At 36.1% G+C, this 23,036-nt stretch overlaps 1 non-coding gene across 1 annotated transcript; it reads right to left on the reverse strand.

Moving 5' to 3' along the window:
- Positions 1 to 22,705: 22,705 nt before the first annotated feature.
- Positions 22,706 to 22,812, reverse strand: LOC141670239 (small nucleolar RNA R71). Its single transcript, XR_012554479.1, has one exon. It is a non-coding gene; the product is annotated as a small nucleolar RNA R71 (small nucleolar RNA).
- Positions 22,813 to 23,036: the final 224 nt, after the last annotated feature.

Raw genomic sequence — 23,036 nt, forward strand, 5'->3', positions numbered from 1 at the left:
TCTATCTTGATTGATCATGTCAAGCAACTGGATAAATTGGTAAAAGATTCTGTGAAAATCATAAGAAGTGATAATGGCACTGAGTTCAAGAATTTGATCATGGAAGAGTTCTGCAAAGACCATGGAATCAAGCAGGAATTCTCTGCTCCTGGAACTTCACAGCAAAATGGAGTTGTTGAAAGAAATAATAGAACTCTTATTGAAGCTGCATGAACTATGCTTGATGAAGCAAAGTTGCCAACCTACTTTTGGGCTGAAGTTGTGCAAAATGTTTGTTTTACTCATAATGCAACATTTATCAAGAAGCATGGAAAAACACCATATGAGATGTGAAGAAGAAGAAGCCAAATCTGAAGTATTTTCATGTATTTGGATGCAAGTGCTTTGTTCTTAAGACTCATCCCGAACAGCTATCCAAATTTGATCTAAAAGCTGATGAAGGAATTTTTGTTGGATATCCACTTTCCACTAAAGCCTTCAGAGTCTACAATTTAAGAACAAGGGTTGTCATTGAATCTATCAATGTCTCTTTTGATGATAAGAAGATTACTGGACTTGAAGATTTCAATGATCATGATCAGCTGAGATTCGAAAATGAAGTTTTAAATTCTGATTCTTTAAATCCTGACAGTCTAAATCCTAATACTGCAAACTCTGATGGATTAAACTTTGATGTTATTGAAACTGTGGTGACTATGCCCAAGGAAAATGCACATGTACAGGGGGAGCATACTGAAGATCCAACCACATCTCAAGAAGCATCAGAATCTACAACAGGCTCTTCAAGTTCTGATTCGTCAAGTTCTGATGGGCCAAGTTCTAATAATTCTGGAAACTCATGTTCTGATATTTCTGGAAACTCAAATTCTGAAGGATCCAACTCAGAGAGCATAATTTCAGGGGGAGCATGTAATAACCCCAATTTTTGAGAAATTTTGAAACCCTTATGAATAGTGTTTTTGCTGAACGAGAAAACTTTTCATGCCACGCTATGTAGGGGTTCTGTTATTGATCTTATGGGATATTATTAGTACTCTATGTGGTATATAAGTGTATGTAAAGATCGTCAGAATCCAATTCCGAACACTTTGATTTTTCCCGGAAATCCACAAGATACGGAGAGAATTGAGTATAAGGTAACAGGATAAAAAGGATTGAAATTAAAGGATTATAGGAGAGGATCATAAAAGGAATATAATATATTGAGAAAGGTTAAGGGAACCTAAGTAATAAGATCCCGGGTATGATCCCTCAAACGATAAACGAGAACGAAAGATAAGCGAACCGTAAAACAAATAAGTGACCAAGAGACAAGCTTGTACAAGAAGCCAGGGATTGTGACATCATCAAACCACAAGGTGTGGACAAGTGGGAGCATAATGACATGTGCAAGGTGACACAAGCATGACATAGAAGGAAAGGAAGTGTGGTTGAATTATAACCACACAAAATCAAGGTTAATTAAGTCATTAACCAAAAACAACACAAAAATCAACCAACCAAGCAAATCATTTCATTTTCATCAAACAAAACACAAAAATATCTTCTTCCCAAGCTAGCTCTCGGCCCATTTCTTAAAATTTGAAGATCCAAGCTCCACCACTTACTATTTAGCAAGGTAATTATCTAAGCTTCCCCATGGATAGTTACATACTTCCTATAAGTTTAAGCTTCTAATTCCAAGCCAATCTTTTTCTATAAATCAAGGAAGAAGATGGTGAATAGTAACCTTCAAGAAATAACTTTAGTTTTCTTGAATTTTTATGAAAGATTAAGGTTATACAAGCAAGGATCAAGGTTCTTTTAGGCATTCAAAGCTCTTGGGTTGTGTTAGGAAGCTTCAAGGAGGTATAAACAACTTTCACCTTTAACTTATAGTTTGAACTTTGAGTTTTGATGAGTTTATGGATGGATTAATGTATATATAGAAATATCCATGTATGTACAGCAAGATCCATGTATGATAGATGGTTTGGTTGGATTTGTGGTGATTTTGGATATGAATCTTGGTTAATGGTTAATGAATCTTAAGTTATGGTTAGTAGATCATGTTTGTGGTTGAATAAGTTGGAAAACCTTGAGATTATGGACTGACTTTGCCTTGATATAAGTTGTGTTTGAGGTATTGATGATGGTTGGGTGGTTTGTAGTGAATTGGTAAAGAATTGGAGTGGTATAAATATTGGTAATCGCGTAAACATAGCCGTCGTAACGTCCGATTTTCTTTAGACTGTTTTGTGCATAACATTAGGACCCGAGAACCCCCTGCTAGATTGTGACCACTGCCATGTTTAGATAGCTCATGTTACGAGCTTCGTTTTGATATGTAGTTCGTTCGATTCCGATTTACGGTTTAGGAGAAACGACCGTTTCAAGTAACGGCGTTTCGCGAACGAAACTTTTTCCCTCGCCTTACTTTGAAATGTAGGTTAAAGACCAAAAAGGGTTAATTAATGCATGAAACATTTATGGTAAGTGTTTTAGGCAGTTGGTAAGTCACTCGCGAAGGAATCGCTTTAAAACTCGTAAAGGTTAAATTATTAAAAATGGTGGAGCCGAGGGTACCCGAGTGACTTAAGCGAATCAGTGAGCGCAAAACAAGCGTTAGAGTCTAAGTTAGTTAAAGTATAGATTCACAAGTGACTTTGGTTTAATTCCAACTTACTTGTTGTTTATAGGTTACCAGACTCGTCCCGAGCCATTCGTAACCCCAGTCGCTCAGGCAAGTTTTCTACCCGTTATACTGTTGTTGTGATGTAAATATATGTATATGCATTATCTTGTGATATTGCATGATTGTTAGTAGCAAATTTTGCAATATATTGGAGTATGCTAATATGGTATATATGCATGCCTGTTTCATATTCTTGAAATATATATCTATTGGTTCATTTGATAATACCTATGCTAGAGGATAGCGGTAACTTGCATATACCCTTAGTATAGGGACCCAAAAGGTGAAAATATTTTCTAAAACCGGGAGTCGAGGATCCCGAGTAATCTTGTATATATGGATATGGATATATATATATATATATATTTATATATATATATGGTTATAGTTTTCCAAACTATTAATCGAATAAGGTTTATTCGATAACTTTAAACTTTATTACATTATTTCGAATATTATTCGAGGACTTATGACTCCTTTATTTTATTTAATGAATATTATTTATAATATTCATTCGAGGTATTATGACTCAGCTTATTTTATTTATTGAATATTATTTGAATATTCATTTGAGGATCTATGACTCCGATTATTTGCTGAGATATATTCTTTATTTTATTAAAGAATAAGATGTCAATAATCAAACTTATTTTCGATTATTCAAATAAAGATAATACTTTCATATAAGTATATCTTTGGTTATTTAATGTTTATTTCAAGTATAAGTTTTAATACTTCTACTTCAATTATTTTTATAAAGATTATTCTTTATGGGAATATTAATTAAAATAATAATATTCAGTCATTTTCTAAAATATTCTGGGGACTGATTTACTTCATTAAATCAGCCTTACTCCAAACACTCTTTAAAGTGTTTTCGAGTCTTCAAAATGATTTTTAAAAGTCAGAGCGGATCCCAAAACTCATTTTTATATTTAAGATCTTCCTTTTAAGGGGATTTAAATACTCGCTCAAAACCTGGGGAATCCGGCTCTGTGGTGTATTTTATATTCGCAACAAGGTTGCAGATTTGGTAAATGAATTGATTACTTGCCCAACGTTCGGGAAGTAAGCCCCTCTCATTGAGTCGGCATAAGCGACAGGCCGGGGTACGGTCTATTATTGTGTAAGTGGCTCAGTGGGAGTCCATCAAATGCATAAGTGGCTGAGTGGCAGTCCAGCATAGGTCTTAATTATGACCAGGGTGATGACCAGTCGGGAATTCGTCCATCTACTAGTAGAAAAGGTTACTTATTGGTATCTTTGCCTGATCAGCGAGATATCGGGTTTATGCCAAAATTCTTTTCCTTTCCAAAATTCATTGGATGTTTCAAACTCTGTTCATACTTTACATAACAGAGGTTCCAGGAAATGTTTAAGAGATATATATATGTGGATATATATATATCGGGACTAAATAAAGTATCTCGTAACTTTATTTCATTCAATAATATTTCAAAGATTGAATCTATTCAAATCTTGTCTTGTAGTCTCATCTATGTGATGAACTTTTGAAACTGATTATAACTTGAACGGTGGTAGTTCAAGTAGTATTGGGAAAGATATAAGTATATTGGGGTATTTGGTAACCTCATCTTTTAAACTTATATCTAATTAATAATTGTCTTATGAATGACAAAGATTTTCAGAAAAACGTTGAGACAAGGTTAGATATATGAGATCACCTTGCAACGATATTTTTTTTATATACAGTTATACACTGGGACTTTGTGTATATTATGCATGGAAGAGGACTTCCAATATTTTGAAAAGTATATATGTATATATACTGAATATTTTGCGACTTCATCGCATTAAGATATCGAACTTGGTTCATTTCTTTTGACCAAGACTTTCATGAGTATTATGAGTAGGCTCATATATTGTAAATCATTATACATATTATTTTGGTGGGCTTGCTGCTCACCCTTGCTTTATTTCTTCATCACACAACAACAGTTAGGAAAGATGGCCAGACCCCAGCAGACCCAGCGCAAGCGCGTGGGAAGCGTCCCGCGTCTTCCCGTTGATGTTGTAGCTGCTATAGCTGCAGAGGTAGATCTATTGTAGATCAGACCATCTACTTTTGAGAATCAATTATGTATAATTATAACTTGTGGCAGATAATGGCAATTAACTGTAAATTTATCAAGTAATCATTTTGGGTTGTAATAACTTTTAAATTGTGGATTCAAAGACTTGTACTTATTTAAATTTCATCTCTGAGACTATAACGGGTTGTGGTGTGTGTTAGTGTGGGGTCACAGCATAAGGTTATTTATTATTAATTAAGTGAAGTGATATTGTGGAAAGAAAGACCGTGACGACCCGGATCCCCGACCCCGGATCTGGGGGTGTTACAGAAATGGTATCAGAGCTAAGCGTTATAAACCTCAGAGATGATGGGGCGTAAAGATAATAAGTTCACTAAGATAATAAGAACTCTTGCCAAGTTCATAGTCGGGCTACCTAACGTAGCACTGACAGTTAAAACCCTTATGGGAACCCTTATAAATATCGTGATAGGAGCGTAGTTCGTTATCGTATATGGTAGCGGGACTCCGAACCCTGAGGTTGAGGAGCAACATCGCGATGATATTTTATTACTAATTGGAGATCGGATTGCGGATCCGATAGAGTGTCCTAATGCAGGACCGGATGATGTTGATAGTGAGGATGTAGCGGTTGATGATGTTGTCCTAGAAGGGATAGTTATTGAGGAGGATCCCATGGAGGATCCTGACAAGAATGAATAAAGGACCACTGAGGAATTGATGACCATGGTTAGGGAAACTACCAGAGGTAGGATTGGCCGGTCACTACCGGAGGTTCGTTCAAGTTGTAAAGATAGTAGCCCCTTTAACGCGGCTTACTCGTAAGACTGAGAAGTTCGAATGGACAGAGAAATACGAGAAAAGATTTTAACAACTGAAGCAAAGGTTGGTGGCGGCCCATATGTTGGCGTTGCCGGATGAAAAATGAGATTTTGTGATTTGTAAGTGACGCTTCGCATAAGGAATTAGGGTGCTTCTTATATAGCACAGCAAGATAATCGCGTCTGCGTCAAGACAATTAAGGAAGTATAAAATTCGATATCCCCACCCATGAGCTTGGGCTCGTGGCAATAGTTTTTCCCTAAAGATTGGAGGCACTACTTGTATGGAGAGAAGTGCAAGATTTACACAAACCATAGGAGCTCTAGTATATTTTTGCGTAGAAAGAGCTCAACATACGCCAGAGGAGGCGGTTAGAGCTAATCAAGAATTATGATTGGCAGATTCTTTATCATTCGGGGTAAGCCAATATGGTGGCTGATGCCCTTAGTAAAAAGGAGAGACTCAAGATGATAATGTCTTTTGGAGAGTTTATAAGAGATTTTGAGAAAATGGAAATAGTAGTGAAGGTAACCGGAGCCGGTACCGAAAAGCTGTTTGAGATAGCAATACAGCCCGAATTATTGGAAAAGATCATATTGTGCCATAAAAAGTTATGAATGAAGGCAGGGAGCCAACAATTAGATAAAAGATTAATATCGAGAAAGATGATAAGGGAATAATGAGGTATTCCTATAGAATTTGGGTTCCGAAAGTTCAAGAGCGAAAGGATGAGAACTTAGATGAGAGCCATAGTTTGAGGAATAAGATTTAGAGTAAACCCTGAACGTGATAGTCAGGGAGGTCACCATCAAGATAGAAGGAACCCATGACATAATGGAGTGGAAAATAAGGATTTTAAATTAAAAGAAGAACCCAATTATGGGGAGTAGGATGAAACATTTCATACTAAGGAAACAGAAAGTCGAGTAAGGAAAGGAGACCCGAGACGGTACTCCTATACGGAAATTCATGGACCTGTCTAAAAAGAACTTAGACTATTATCCCCAACCACCACCCTGAGGAGACAGTACGGTGAGAAATTCTTTCAGGACCTTTAAATCGCTAAGTTCTCAGAGTTCCAAGGAACAGGCTGACCCAGCCGAGGCAAGAGCCTGACTAAAGGAAATATAGGAATCATTTGAGATTCAAAATGATTGATGAACCATAAAAGACTGTTTTTATCACTCACCCTCCTAAGAGAGAGACCACCCGCTGGTGAAAGGCCAAGGAAGGCACGGAGCAAGAGATTATAATAAACTGATTTAAGTTCAGTCAATTGTTTTCAGGAATGTACTTCCCAAGGTTATGGAGATAATGTAAAAGCTTTAGAGCCATAACAAAGGCAGACGAGTATGATAAATTATGAATCTAAGTTGTAAAAGTTGTCAAGATTCGTTCTGAGGACACGAATCCAGAATGACGGGATGTTTGAAATCAATGCTTATGTTGTGTTGGTTCATGAAATAATGATAAGAGAAAGGAAAATAAAAAGAAATTGAAGTGGAAAGGAATATCACGGCAATAGAGTTTGAGGAATGATAAGGGAGTTGGGTATGAGGAAACCCTAACAACTCGTAGCAATAGAAATAGAAAAGTATGCATTCGTCGGGATGAGGGTGATTCACCATAAGTTAAAATTGATGGTTGAGGGCATAAGAGATACATATAGTTTATCCCCTGTAAGTTGGGAGGATTCGAGGAAACTTTGAGATAATTCGAAGGATAAATAATGAGACGCGGATAGACTAAGGGGATAAGGAAGTAAGAAATTAGGAAAAATTGGATGAAGGAAGTGACCTTCAAGAAGGTGAAATGTAAGACCGGTGGCTTGATACCCAGAAAGGGAGACGCCAGGTATGAAAGATATCCCAATATTGAGGTGACTGTTGAGATAAACAACAAAAGTAAATAAGGAATTATTAAGAAGAAGTTCACGTTGAACACGACCAATATCTTCCAGAACATCCTTGTTATCGTTACCAAATTAGGCAAGACAAGCGGATAACCGTTGTTATCTTTTGGAGGCCATATGAATTGACCTCAATTTGAATAAGGATGCTATTATGAAGTTAGGTATAGACTATCGAGGTGGGAATGATGAATAAGATAATCTATCAAGGATATATGACTTTATTTATCCATGGAAGGATGCATGTACCTTTTTAAAGGTGGAATTAAGAATAGAACATCGGTAACTTAAAATGAATCCTAGGGGAATGCATAAAGGTTGGCATTTCACCCTTAATAGGGACAGTATGAGTTTTGACAGGATGAATTGGAAAGGATTAAGGTAATAACAACCTTTAAGGATCAGTGGAGAAATTTTTCAGAAGTATATAGACAATGGTTCTAGTATTAGTAAATGGTATTTTGATATGCCCTGTATCTAGGGAATACAGGAGGAACGATTGAAGGATAACCTTAGAGGTTTTATAAGGAAAAAGGTAATATTCAAAAGTCTCAAGAATAGAAATGTGGATAAAGGAAATATGACGTAATTATAATGATGCCAAGTGGGGCACGTGTTAAACCACGAGAAAGTATGGATCGAACCAGTAATGGTCGAAATTGTTCAGGGCAATTAGGACTTAAAAAAAAAATGTTCTAAGTATGATTGAGAGTCAGTCTTGACAGTGATTAGCCTCTAAAGAATGAGGCAATAACTTATGGAAAAATGGTGAATTTTTTTTTACTCATCAGATTTTAAGGAATACATCTTCACATAAGCTGTGATTGAAATGAGGTAGAAAATTATTTGGAGGTGGTTAAAATGACATTGACTGTAAGGAAATTGTACTATCAGGAAAGGCCAAAGAGGTGGCCGACACTTTAAAGGTAAGAGGATAATTATAGGCACTTGTGCCAAAGGAATACAGTGATGATGGTTAAAACTTTGAAGGTTGTATTATGGTTTGGAAGATTGACATTCCTTCTGATGACTGTGCAATACCCAACCGTAATAGTAGTTAGTAAAGGTTTAATTCGTGTAATCGCCATGAGCGGGCTATCTATCTCAGAAGATACTATCTTGAGATAAGCCAGGACCATAGTTCAAAAAGGACTAAACAAACCTTTGAGTTAAGTCTTCTATTGAAGGCATATGATTAAGAATGGTATTAACCTGCTATCGTTGCTTTGAGCGAAACTCTTCTGCAAATTTTATCTGCTTCATGTCATGAAAGTACGCCAGAGTTTGGAGTGTTCTTCATGAATTATGATTGGTGATTATGTTAACTCCTTAGAAGTATTTGATACGACATGTATGGACTCCGTATGGTTAGATATTAAGACTTCATGGAAAATGAATGACTATAGTAGGTCAGTGGTGGACCATAGTAAGGCAGCAATGATTCTGCGAGTATCGAGCTGTTTACAACCGTGAGAGTTGTATTGGAATAGGTGTCGAGATTGAGTACCCCTAATCGGGTCGTGGTAGTGTATAAGTTATCATTGATAGACTAATTAAGTAGAGTATCTACCTAGTGAATTATTATTCTTTCTTATCAATAGAGAGTCGTATTATTATACGAGGAAGGTTGCGGTGCAAGCATAGAATTCTAGTAGCGATGATGTATAGAATGAGATCCCAGATTCGATTTTCGATGTCGAGGGAGTTTCAAAGGTGATTGTGTTTAAACTCGAGGAAGAGCATGGTTCCATAGAATGATGGACGGAATAGAAATATTTAGGCATGGGAAATGCGATGCTATAATACTTGATACTGATATAAATACGTTTATGTTTTGTTCTCCTATGACAAACCTCTATAATTCAGAGGTAGGTTCCAAGCCAGATATTTTATGGCAATAAAATTTTTATGAATATACAATTCTCTTCAATTCGTTCTTTTCTCTTCTTTTCATTTCATGTAATCTGAGAAGGACAACCCTTCCAAAAGGGGAGGTATTGCTGAATGACTATCTATCTGTGTGATAGAAGCCGAGTAGGATACCAGCTATTGTTTAATTGCTTGTCAAGTACTAAAGGCTGGCCACCTTCTGTACTAACTATGCGAGATAACAAGTGTTCATGATCATAGTGATCTCTCAACAAATTCCTTTACTTCTATATGATTAATCAAACTTTGGAAAATAGAAATAACTGAAAAAGGAGTAATAAAGTGGTGGTAGTATGCGGAATGGAAACACATTCGTGATACTAAGGTTGACGTGGTTATTAAAAGGTTATAGAACGTTAACGAGCAAAAGTATAACCCGTATAATATTTGGAACGGAAGGTAGTAGCGATTACGAACTGGAAAAGAATGGGTATTGAGAAGCAAAAGTTCTAATGATAAAAGCTATAATGAGAGTCTGTGCAATAGACTTGAAAGAATTTGGAATGATCACTTAATTCGGATTGAGTTATCTTACTACAATAGATCATATGTCATTATCGAGATGTCGCCTTATGAGATCCTTGAGGGAAGATAATGTCGATCTCCCTTATGTTAGGATGAAGTTGTAGAGCGCAAGATGCTCGGACCCGCAGTAGTCCAAAGGACCAAGGATATGATAGATCTAATCAGAGGACGGCTGGTAGTAGCCCAAGATGGACATGATAAGTATGTTGATTTGACACGAAAGGATAAAGAGTATGAAATAGGGGACCTAGTAATGTTATAGGTATCCCTTGGAAAGGATTGATGAGGTTCGGAAAGAAAGGAAAGCTAAGTCTACAATTTGTTGGACCCTTGGATATATTAAGACGTTTGGGAAGTTAGCATATGAGCTAGCCCTAACCTCGAACATGTAGCAGGTCGTAACGTGTTTCACGTATCAATGTTAAGGAAGTGTAATTCAGATGCCAGATAAATAGAGGCATATGAGCGCATAGATATGCAACCCGACGTAACCTATATGGAGCAACCAGGAAGGGTTATAGAGTGAAAAGGAACAAGTGCTTAGGAGAAGGATTATCAAACTAGGCAGAGTTTGGTGGTAGAACCACAATGTGGAAAATTGACTCGAGAGTTAGAAAGTGTAATGCTAAGAAAGTATCCCCATTTGTTTTCTATCTGATTCCGGGACGGAATCCTTTTAAGGAGGGGAGACTGTAATAACCCCAATTTTTGAGAAATTTTGAAACCCTTATGAATAGTGTTTTTGCTGAACGAGAAAACTTTTCATGCCACGCTATGTAGGGGTTCTGTTATTGATCTTATGGGATATTATTAGTACTCTATGTGGTATATAAGTGTATGTAAAGATCGTCAGAATCCAATTCCGAACACTTTGATTTTTCCCGGAAATCCACAAGATACGGAGAGAATTGAGTATAAGGTAACAGGATAAAAAGGATTGAAATTAAAGGATTATAGGAGAGGATCATAAAAGGAATATAATATATTGAGAAAGGTTAAGGGAACCTAAGTAATAAGATCCCGGGTATGATCCCTCAAACGATAAACGAGAACGAAAGATAAGCGAACCGTAAAACAAATAAGTGACCAAGAGACAAGCTTGTACAAGAAGCCAGGGATTGTGACATCATCAAACCACAAGGTGTGGACAAGTGGGAGCATAATGACATGTGCAAGGTGACACAAGCATGACATAGAAGGAAAGGAAGTGTGGTTGAATTATAACCACACAAAATCAAGGTTAATTAAGTCATTAACCAAAAACAACACAAAAATCAACCAACCAAGCAAATCATTTCATTTTCATCAAACAAAACACAAAAATATCTTCTTCCCAAGCTAGCTCTCGGCCCATTTCTTAAAATTTGAAGATCCAAGCTCCACCACTTACTATTTAGCAAGGTAATTATCTAAGCTTCCCCATGGATAGTTACATACTTCCTATAAGTTTAAGCTTCTAATTCCAAGCCAATCTTTTTCTATAAATCAAGGAAGAAGATGGTGAATAGTAACCTTCAAGAAATAACTTTAGTTTTCTTGAATTTTTATGAAAGATTAAGGTTATACAAGCAAGGATCAAGGTTCTTTTAGGCATTCAAAGCTCTTGGGTTGTGTTAGGAAGCTTCAAGGAGGTATAAACAACTTTCACCTTTAACTTATAGTTTGAACTTTGAGTTTTGATGAGTTTATGGATGGATTAATGTATATATAGAAATATCCATGTATGTACAGCAAGATCCATGTATGATAGATGGTTTGGTTGGATTTGTGGTGATTTTGGATATGAATCTTGGTTAATGGTTAATGAATCTTAAGTTATGGTTAGTAGATCATGTTTGTGGTTGAATAAGTTGGAAAACCTTGAGATTATGGACTGACTTTGCCTTGATATAAGTTGTGTTTGAGGTATTGATGATGGTTGGGTGGTTTGTAGTGAATTGGTAAAGAATTGGAGTGGTATAAATATTGGTAATCGCGTAAACATAGCCGTCGTAACGTCCGATTTTCTTTAGACTGTTTTGTGCATAACATTAGGACCCGAGAACCCCCTGCTAGATTGTGACCACTGCCATGTTTAGATAGCTCATGTTACGAGCTTCGTTTTGATATGTAGTTCGTTCGATTCCGATTTACGGTTTAGGAGAAACGACCGTTTCAAGTAACGGCGTTTCGCGAACGAAACTTTTTCCCTCGCCTTACTTTGAAATGTAGGTTAAAGACCAAAAAGGGTTAATTAATGCATGAAACATTTATGGTAAGTGTTTTAGGCAGTTGGTAAGTCACTCGCGAAGGAATCGCTTTAAAACTCGTAAAGGTTAAATTATTAAAAATGGTGGAGCCGAGGGTACCCGAGTGACTTAAGCGAATCAGTGAGCGCAAAACAAGCGTTAGAGTCTAAGTTAGTTAAAGTATAGATTCACAAGTGACTTTGGTTTAATTCCAACTTACTTGTTGTTTATAGGTTACCAGACTCGTCCCGAGCCATTCGTAACCCCAGTCGCTCAGGCAAGTTTTCTACCCGTTATACTGTTGTTGTGATGTAAATATATGTATATGCATTATCTTGTGATATTGCATGATTGTTAGTAGCAAATTTTGCAATATATTGGAGTATGCTAATATGGTATATGCATGCCTGTTTCATATTCTTGAAATATATATCTATTGGTTCATTTGATAATACCTATGCTAGAGGATAGCGGTAACTTGCATATACCCTTAGTATAGGGACCCAAAAGGTGAAAATATTTTCTAAAACCGGGAGTCGAGGATCCCGAGTAATCTTGTATATATGGATATGGATATATATATATATATATTTATATATATATATGGTTATAGTTTTCCAAACTATTAATCGAATAAGGTTTATTCGATAACTTTAAACTTTATTACATTATTTCGAATATTATTCGAGGACTTATGACTCCTTTATTTTATTTAATGAATATTATTTATAATATTCATTCGAGGTATTATGACTCAGCTTATTTTATTTATTGAATATTATTTGAATATTCATTTGAGGATCTATGACTCCGATTATTTGCTGAGATATATTCTTTATTTTATTAAAGAATAAGATGTCAATAATCAAACTTATTTTCGATTATTCAAATAAAGATAATACTTTCATATAAGTATATCTTTGGTTATTTAATGTTTATTTCAAGTATAAGTTTTAATACTTCTACTTCAATTATTTTTATAAAGATTATTCTTTATGGGAATATTAATTAAAATAATAATATTCAGTCATTTTCTAAAATATTCTGGGGACTGATTTACTTCATTAAATCAGCCTTACTCCAAACACTCTTTAAAGTGTTTTCGAGTCTTCAAAATGATTTTTAAAAGTCAGAGCGGATCCCAAAACTCATTTTTATATTTAAGATCTTCCTTTTAAGGGGATTTAAATACTCGCTCAAAACCTGGGGAATCCGGCTCTGTGGTGTATTTTATATTCGCAACAAGGTTGCAGATTTGGTAAATGAATTGATTACTTGCCCAACGTTCGGGAAGTAAGCCCCTCTCATTGAGTCGGCATAAGCGACAGGCCGGGGTACGGTCTATTATTGTGTAAGTGGCTCAGTGGGAGTCCATCAAATGCATAAGTGGCTGAGTGGCAGTCCAGCATAGGTCTTAATTATGACCAGGGTGATGACCAGTGGGGAATTCGTCCATCTACTAGTAGAAAAGGTTACTTATTGGTATCTTTGCCTGATCAGCGAGATATCGGGTTTATGCCAAAATTCTTTTCCTTTCCAAAATTCATTGGATGTTTCAAACTCTGTTCATACTTTACATAACAGAGGTTCCAGGAAATGTTTAAGAGATATATATATGTGGATATATATATCGGGACTAAATAAAGTATCTCGTAACTTTATTTCATTCAATAATATTTCAAAGATTGAATCTATTCAAATCTTGTCTTGTAGTCTCATCTATGTGATGAACTTTTGAAACTGATTATAACTTGAACGGTGGTAGTTCAAGTAGTATTGGGAAAGATATAAGTATATTGGGGTATTTGGTAACCTCATCTTTTAAACTTATATCTAATTAATAATTGTCTTATGAATGACAAAGATTTTCAGAAAAACGTTGAGACAAGGTTAGATATATGAGATCACCTTGCAACGATATTTTTTTTTATATACAGTTATACACTGGGACTTTGTGTATATTATGCATGGAAGAGGACTTCCAATATTTTGAAAAGTATATATGTATATATACTGAATATTTTGCGACTTCATCGCATTAAGATATCGAACTTGGTTCATTTCTTTTGACCAAGACTTTCATGAGTATTATGAGTAGGCTCATATATTGTAAATCATTATACATATTATTTTGGTGGGCTTGCTGCTCACCCTTGCTTTATTTCTTCATCACACAACAACAGTTAGGAAAGATGGCCAGACCCCAGCAGACCCAGCGCAAGCGCGTGGGAAGCGTCCCGCGTCTTCCCGTTGATGTTGTAGCTGCTATAGCTGCAGAGGTAGATCTATTGTAGATCAGACCATCTACTTTTGAGAATCAATTATGTATAATTATAACTTGTGGCAGATAATGGCAATTAACTGTAAATTTATCAAGTAATCATTTTGGGTTGTAATAACTTTTAAATTGTGGATTCAAAGACTTGTACTTATTTAAATTTCATCTCTGAGACTATAACGGGTTGTGGTGTGTGTTAGTGTGGGGTCACAGCATAAGGTTATTTATTATTAATTAAGTGAAGTGATATTGTGGAAAGAAAGACCGTGACGACCCGGATCCCCGACCCCGGATCTGGGGGTGTTACAGAGCATCAGAAAATGTTGATGGAGATAGCATGGATCATGAGGGAGCATCCAGTTCTAGAGATAACCTTCCATCTACAAGGAAGTGGACTAAAGCACATACACCTGACTTAATTATTGGAAATCCTGATGCAGGTGTTAGAACTAGAACAGCTACATCAAATGAATGTCTCTATCATTCTTTTCTATCTCAGACTGAACCAAAGAAAGTGGAAGAAGCTTTTCAAGATGCTGATTGGGTGCAAGCAATGCAGGAAGACTTAAATGAATTTGAAAGAAATAAAGTATGGACCCTAGTACCAAGACCAAAGAACGGGTCTGTTGTTGGTACAAAGTGGGTGTTCAGAAACAAAACTGACAGTGATGACATAATTACAAGGAACAAAGCAAGGTTGGTTGCAAAAGGATACTCTCAACAGGAGGGAATTGATATGATGAAACATTTGCACCAGTTGCTAGATTGGAAGTCATAAGGATATTTTTGGCTTATGCTGCTCACAAGAAGTTTAAAGTCTTTCAAATGGATGTGAAAAGTGCTTTTTTAATGGAGAATTGGAAGAGGAAGTATATGTTGAACAACCTCCAGGCTTTGTAGATTCCAAATTTCCCACATGTCTACAGGCTTGATAAAGCACTTTATGGCCTTAAGCAAGCTCCAAGAGCATGGTATGAGACTTTAGCTCAGTTTCTTCTGGAAAGTGGATTTAATAGAGGGGCTATTGACAAAACACTGTTCTACCTCAACCATGGAAAGGACTTACTTTTGGTGCAAATATATGTTGATGATATCATTTTTGGTTCTACAAATGACAGACTTTGTAAGAAGTTTGCCAAGTTGATGCAGTCAAGATATCAAATGAGTATGATGGGAGAACTTAACTATTTTCTGGGCCTTCAAGTCAAGCAGAATGAAAAAGGAACTTTTATTTGTCAATCTAAGTACACCATAAATTTGTTGAAGAAATTTGGAATGCAAGATTGTTCAAGTGCATCCACTCCTATGGCCACTGCAACAAAGTTGGATAAGGATACCGGTAAATCAGTAGATATTACTGATTACAGAGGTATGATTGGTTCACTACTCTATCTAACTGCAAGTAGACCTGATATCATGTATGCTGCCTGTCTTTGTGCAAGATTTCAAACAGATCCAAGAGAACCTCACTTAACAGCTGTGAAAAGAATTTTCAAGTACCTTAAGGGTACAACTGATCTGGGATTGTGGTATCCTAGAGAATCAGACTTTAAGCTAATAGGTTACTCAGATGCAGATTTTGTAGGATGCAAGATTGACAGGAAAAGCAAAAGTGGAAGCTGCCAATTTCTTGGAGGCAGATTGGTTTCTTGGTTTAGCAAGAAACAGAAGTCAATTTCCACATCAACTGCAGAAGCAGAATACATTGCTGCAGGAAGCTGTTGTGCACAGATTCTTTGGATGTAGAATCAGTTACTGGATTATGGGTTAGAATTTTCTAAAATCCCTATTTACTGTGATAATCAAAGTGCTATTGTGATGACAGGTAATCTAATTCAACACTCAATGATAAAGCACATCAGCATTAGGTACCACTTCATAGGGGAACATGTGGATGAAGGTACAGTGGAATTGCATTTTGTTCCAACAGATCAACAACTAGCAGATATCTTCACAAAACCACTGTGTGAAGCTACTTTTACAAGATTGGTAAATGAACTTGGAATGGTTTCAGGTTCTTTCTCCTAATCTTCTTAGTTTATGTTCTGATACATCAGACTTTATGATCAGTATTTATAGATATTACTATATTTGTGTATTATGTGCTTAAATTGAAATTTGCTTAAGTGTTGATTGTTGTCTGATGTGAATTTCTAAACTCTGATAGTGATATGAATGTTTCTGTGACTATTCAATCCAATGAAGATAACTGTGCTAGATGCTGGCCTAGTAGTCTTTAATATACTAAAGATCCCATATTTGAAGTAATTGTTTATGTGGAAATCTTTTAACACAAGCAAATTCTGATATTGAGCTTAGTTAAGTTTACTTTGTGTATCTTATTACTAAGTCAAAAACTAGAATAATGATTCTTATCTGCTAAGTTCTGATGTTAGTAAATCTGATGGATGTACTAAGTGCTGATAAGCCTCACTTATCAAAAGAAAAGAAATAAATATCAGGTACTCCTTTGAGATCTAGAGTAAAAATGTGGAAGGGAAGACCCAAGTGCATTGCTGGTATTAAGTAATATGCATTAGAAAAGCAAAATAAAATTTTCTTGGTGACTTTTCACACTCTATGATTACTGGAGAAATACTTTGATAACAGCATAAATTCTGATAAGCAGTCGTGACTCACTTACACTGAGAAGCCACTGTAAAATGGAATTTTAAAAGATGCATAAAATGAGCACAAAACAGTTGAGGTGGACTCGTGCATGAACTCATTCAATAGTAGGCTTCAGAATAATGACAGATTTTGAGTACGGTTCTTAGTTATGCCTTATTTCTAAGATGTACTGAAGTGAATCAGACTTTACTCTTTATCTGATATTTAGCTTAATATACACACTTACACTCCATATGAATGATAAAAATTACTGTGGTGATAAATGTTGTTTTAAATGAATAGTCTATGTGTCAGATTGCATAAATTCTGAGGAGAAGTTCTGATGGAAGTTCTAATGATTAAGTTCTGATAAAACCATATCAGTATTTGTGTAAAGAATTACAGGAATACACATTCACTTTTCGAGTTAAGGAGCCATATTCTGATGACTTTTAAATCCTGATAATAATCAAGTTTTGATGCTGACGTGGAAGTACTTATTTACTTGATTTATTTTTGGTCATTACTTGAACGATAATATTTTTACAGAATTTTGGTTAATGTGAGATAAAACAGTCATAGTCATTATGTGTTAGTGGTTAGCGTGTATGTCTTGAAAAACTGCAAGCGCACAGTAATTATTATTATATCCCGTGCCCATTAACTCTGGCTTTAGATCTTTTACTGACTGTTATTATTACATATCAGTCTAGGGAGTCGAGGGGTCATTATTTTTACTTATAATTGTCGCCCATTCCTCGCGTCCCTTGGTATTCTATTGCCTATTTAAACCGACTATTCATTTCAGCCAATACATCTTTCATTTTCTCATAAACCCGCTCTCTTTTTATTCTCATCAACAAAAATGGTTTGTGTCAACTTGTTCCTGAACTATGAAACCTTTAACATCGAGTTGAGTTGTGATGATTGGCAACAGGAGTGGCATGTCACCGCCATTCCTGACGACCTTTGGAACTCAGTTCCACAAGAGGTTCACACAGAACTCTTGTTCTTATCAATGGAGTATCACCTCCATCTTGATAGGTTAGAAGAGGAAAGGAGAGAAGCTCTCCGTCAGCAAGAACGGATCATCCGTCTTGCAGTGCTCTTCGTCAGCAGCAGAAGAAGTTAGTCGTTAGGTCTTCTTAGACTAGGACTAAGGTTGTTGATGTTAAGTATCGTAGAATAGGACTATCTTGTAATTTTTGCATGTAATTGCTAAATTTCATCAAATGTAATCATCTGATATATCAATGAAATTTTCTTTAATTGCAAGATTTGTTCTTTGTTTCTAAAATTATGTGACTGTGCATGTTTAATTACAACTTATTAATCTTTACTTCATCGATTTTTAGTTTTATTTTGTGATGAATGTTTTGATTTAATTCTGTTGATTTCAGGAAATAACTGAGAAACAGGTTCCCATAACAGAACCTATTGTTGTAAAAGCTGAGAAGGTTTCTTCTCAGAAAGATACTGTAACTGGGAGTTCTAGGCCCCTCAAAAGGCTTAGAAAGTTAAATTCCGATGATAAAGCTCCTACAGTGTCTCCACCTTTGAATAAGTTAAAGAAACAGAGAGCTGACAGGGTTCAGATTCAGAGGATGTAGTGGAAGCAGCGAAGGAAGGGGATCAGGAATCTCTGATCTCAACAGAACCAATTGTTATTGAATCACTTCCTTCTGCACAACAAGAAACTGCTCAAGACAGAATTCCTACACCTCCTATGTCACCTATAGTTGATCCAGTACATACTGAAGAACCAGGTACAAGTGCTGAAATTGATATTCATAACTTGATTGTGCCTGAGGTTTTGTACTTGGAAGCTCCACCAATTCAACTCACTCCACCAACAACATCAATTTTGGATGTTGATCAGAACCTGGCTGCAGATCAGAATTTAGAGGATGATGTTGAAACCTCTATAGCCTCACATACTGCTATTTTATCAGAGGATGCTGATACTGCAGGATTTACAAGTTCTGATGCTGCCAATGAAGAAACTACTGGTGAAGCTGCTGCTAATTTATATGCTGATGCAGCTGGTCCATCAGGACATGCACCTCAACAAACAGTTCATAAAGCTGATCTAATCAAGAAGTTTGTTAAGGAAGCACCAGTACCTTGGAGTGAAACTCCTAGAGGAAAAGAGTGGACTGAGGAATGGAACACAGTTAGTTTTGTTCCTTCTGAAAAGATTCTTGCTGAGCATCTGGAAAAAGCTGATGAAATGCTGATAAATGATGATTTCAAGGCACAGCTGAGAGTTACTGCATTGAGTACTAGACACCTTTAAGGTCAACACTCGACAACTCATTCCAAGGTAAATAAAATTCAAGAAACTTTGATCCAGCAAGATATGAATGTGAAACTTGAAAAGAACAGATTTTTCAAGCCAGCCTTTGACAGAATTGCCTACATTGAGAAAACTCAGGAGAAGCAACAAACTCAAATTGATGAAATTCTAAAGAATCAAGCTTCTCACCTAATTTAACTCAATGAGATCTAATCCTCAGTGGAATTGCTTGTCTCTCTTCTTTTACCTGCTGATGCCAAAAAGGGGGAGAAAGTGATTAAGTCCAAATGCAAATCAATTCAGACACTGAAGGGAAAGGATGATGGAAATGATGACCAGGGAAACTCTAACAAGGGTAGAGGTCAAGGTCAAGGCAAAGGATTTTCATCAAGTAAAGCTAGAATTACAAGTCAAGGAACAAGTTCTGATACTGGGAGAAGAATAAATTCTGATACTGGTAAAAGGATAAGTTCTGGTGAACATCTAGAACTTGATGAAGAAATTTCAAAGGAGTTATTTCTTAAAGACAATCCATGAATGGACTTTGAGAGTCTAAAGTAAGAAGAAGCTAGACTCAAAGCAGAAGGTGTCAAGATAAAATCTAAAGCTTCTGTTGTTGAAAAGAAATTTCCAAAACCTAAGGGTATTATGATAAAGGAAAGAACAAATTATGAGGCAATCAAAGCCAAATCACAAGTGGAAATTGATCCAAGGTCTAAGGGCAAAGAAAAAGTTGATGAAACTGTAAAGGTTTATATACCAGTCATGGATGAAGAAATAACTGATGATGAAGAAGATGTTAATCTTACTCTGATGTATAAGAAGATTTTTCAACCAACCTCTGACATGCCTCATGTTGTTCAGAGTCAAGATGTAGTAAGTTCTGATATGACAGTAAAGCAAGCAACCTCTGACATAGCTCAAGTTGGCTTGATATCAGAAGATAAGGAAAAGGAAGCCTCTGACATTGCTCATGTTAAACCTTCAAAGATACTCCTACCAGGATTCACCAAAGCTAAACAGGCTCAACCTTTGAAGACTGCAACAAGTGGTTTTGAAGCAATAGTTGTAACAGGAAAGGAAGCAAGAGATAAATCTAGATTGGGTAGTTCTGATGAAAGAAGAGTACATAACACTACCAATGATCTAACTTCCTTAAGTGAACCAGGTGTTGGAGCAACTCCTGAAAGATTGAATTGACTTGAATCTGTACAAATGGTTTACCATACCTTTTTTAAAGAACATATCTTGTTATATTTTATGACAGATTGAAGGGTATACCATATTAGGCAGAATGCTATACCACTGAAGTATTTTGAGGAACTGGAACATTTTCTATTCCTACTTCAAGTGAAAGACAGATTAACAGTTAGTGATGCAGGTTATTTAAAGTCTCAAATTCAAAGACAGAAGAAGCTTTATTCTGTAAAGTTTGACAGCACATACTGTCCCAAGTACAGAGATCACAAAGGTGATATTGTCGAAATGAAGCCTAACTCTGCTAAGATCATAACTACTTTTCTGGGTTATAAGGCTATGAAATTCAATTTAGAGTCTGACAAAGCATATCTGATCAGACTAGATCAGGAGATAAGAAAAGCTAAGATAAATGATCTCAAAGCAGCTATTTTTCAAACTGGTGAAGATACAGCTGAATTGATAAATGCTAAAAGGAGGATGGTCAATGAACTTGAATATGCTGAGAGATGTTTGTTGAAGAACTATCTCAGAACAACTCCTGATATCAAAGAGATCAGAAATTGAAGCCAAGTCAAAGATCTACAACTGCTTATATTCTGAAATATATACAGACTGAAGTTGTTATCAGAAGTTAAAGATGGTAAAGCTGAAGTTGTTATATTCTGAAATATATACAGACTGAAGTTGTTATTAGATATATTTGATAATATTATGTGTAATATGATTTGTGTTTAGTTTTCAGATCTTACCTAACAGGACAAATCAGTACTTAACTGGAAATCAGAACTTAAGTTATCAGAACTTAAGTTATCAGAAGATATTTATCAGGAGATAATATCAGGACTTAAGATGACTTTCAGATAAGGCAGGCGGCTGATTGAAAGGAAAGAAGATCGAGACTAAGACAGAAAGAAATATGCATGAAGAAGGAATAATAATAGAATACTTGGAAGAAAAGATAACTAGTTGATATATTTTAGGAAGAAGAATTATATTCCATATTAATTAGAACTTATCTTGTAATTGTGTAGTATATAAACACAAGCATAGGGTTTACACTATAAGTGTTATCATTATCGAAGTTATTATTCTTTGTAACCCTAGCAGCTCTCATGATAATTTGTTCATCACTGAGAGAGGACAGTTCCATATTGTAACAGAGTTTATTGGGTTGAATAAAATCTGTTTTCTGTTACTTGAGTTCTTATATTCGATTTGATTGTAGTAAACACTGTATTCAACCCCCTTCTACAGTGTGTGTGACCTAACATCATATATATTAATTCAGTCAATCTTATTCTCGTAGTCATAATTATTAGTTAATTCTTAGTTATAAACAATCTCAATTTGTTATCGTCTTAGCATTGGATAATAACCATACATTATTGCTTAGGTGCATAAATTAAACAGTTAACCAATACAGTCTCTGTGGGAATGAACTAGAAAAGATTATATACTACTTGCGAACTCGTATACTTGCGTGTATTATTAGCGCATGTTTAGCGACTAACAAGTTTTTGGCGCCGCTGCCGGGGACTGCAGTTTTAATTTATAGTTTATGTGCTTTCCATCAATGGTCGTTAAAGTTCATTGACTCGGACATTGTTACTTATTTGTTCCTTGTCTGGTTTCAGGTACTCTAGCGAGGGTGTATGCATACACGTTCGCGTACTCGCAAGAGAACACTGGATAAAGCCGAGGAAGAACTTATGGTAGTTAGTAGGGAAGTTTTTGAGGATAAAGAGAAGTTAGAGGAAGAAGAGAAAGTTGAAGAGCCAATTGTAGTAGCTATGGGTGATCAAGCAGAAAATCCGAAGGCTTTGATGGATTATTTTAAGCCTAAGATTAATGACATTTAGTCTAGCATCATCAGACCAGCCATCAGGGCTAACACTTTTGAGATCAAGTCAAGCACGATCCAGATGATACAAAACTCAGTTCAGTTTGGGGGTTCTCCACCTGAAGACCCCAACATGCGCATCAGGGATTTCATCGAGATCTGCGACACTTTTAAGTTCAATGATGTGACTGAAGATGCTATCAAGCTGCGACTCTCCCCATTCTCTCTAAGGGACAAAGCTAAGTGATGGTTGCATTCTCTACCAGCAGGGTCTATCACCACTTGGGAAGATCTTGCTCAAAAGTTTCTCACTAAATTCTTCCCCATGGCGAAGACTGTTGTAATCAGGAATGCTCTTACCCAATTTGCGTAGCAAACTGGAGAGTCTCTGTGTGAGGCTTGGGATCGATATAAGGAGATGCTAAGGAAGTGCCCACACCATGGCATGCCTGATTGGATGATTATCAACTATTTCTATAATGGATTGGGTGCTAATTTTATATCCATGCTTGATGCAGCATCAGGAGGAGTGGGCTAAGAGCTCCGATGAAGCTTATGAACTTATTGAACTGATGGTTGCTAATGAGTACCAGAATCCTTCCCAGAGACTAACTTAGGGAAAAGTAGCAGGAATTCTGGAGTTGGATGCAGCAACTGCTATCGCTGCCTAA

Source organism: Apium graveolens, chromosome 6 (genome assembly GCF_009905375.1).
Source record: "Apium graveolens cultivar Ventura chromosome 6, ASM990537v1, whole genome shotgun sequence".
Taxonomy (NCBI): Eukaryota; Viridiplantae; Streptophyta; class Magnoliopsida; order Apiales; family Apiaceae; genus Apium; species Apium graveolens.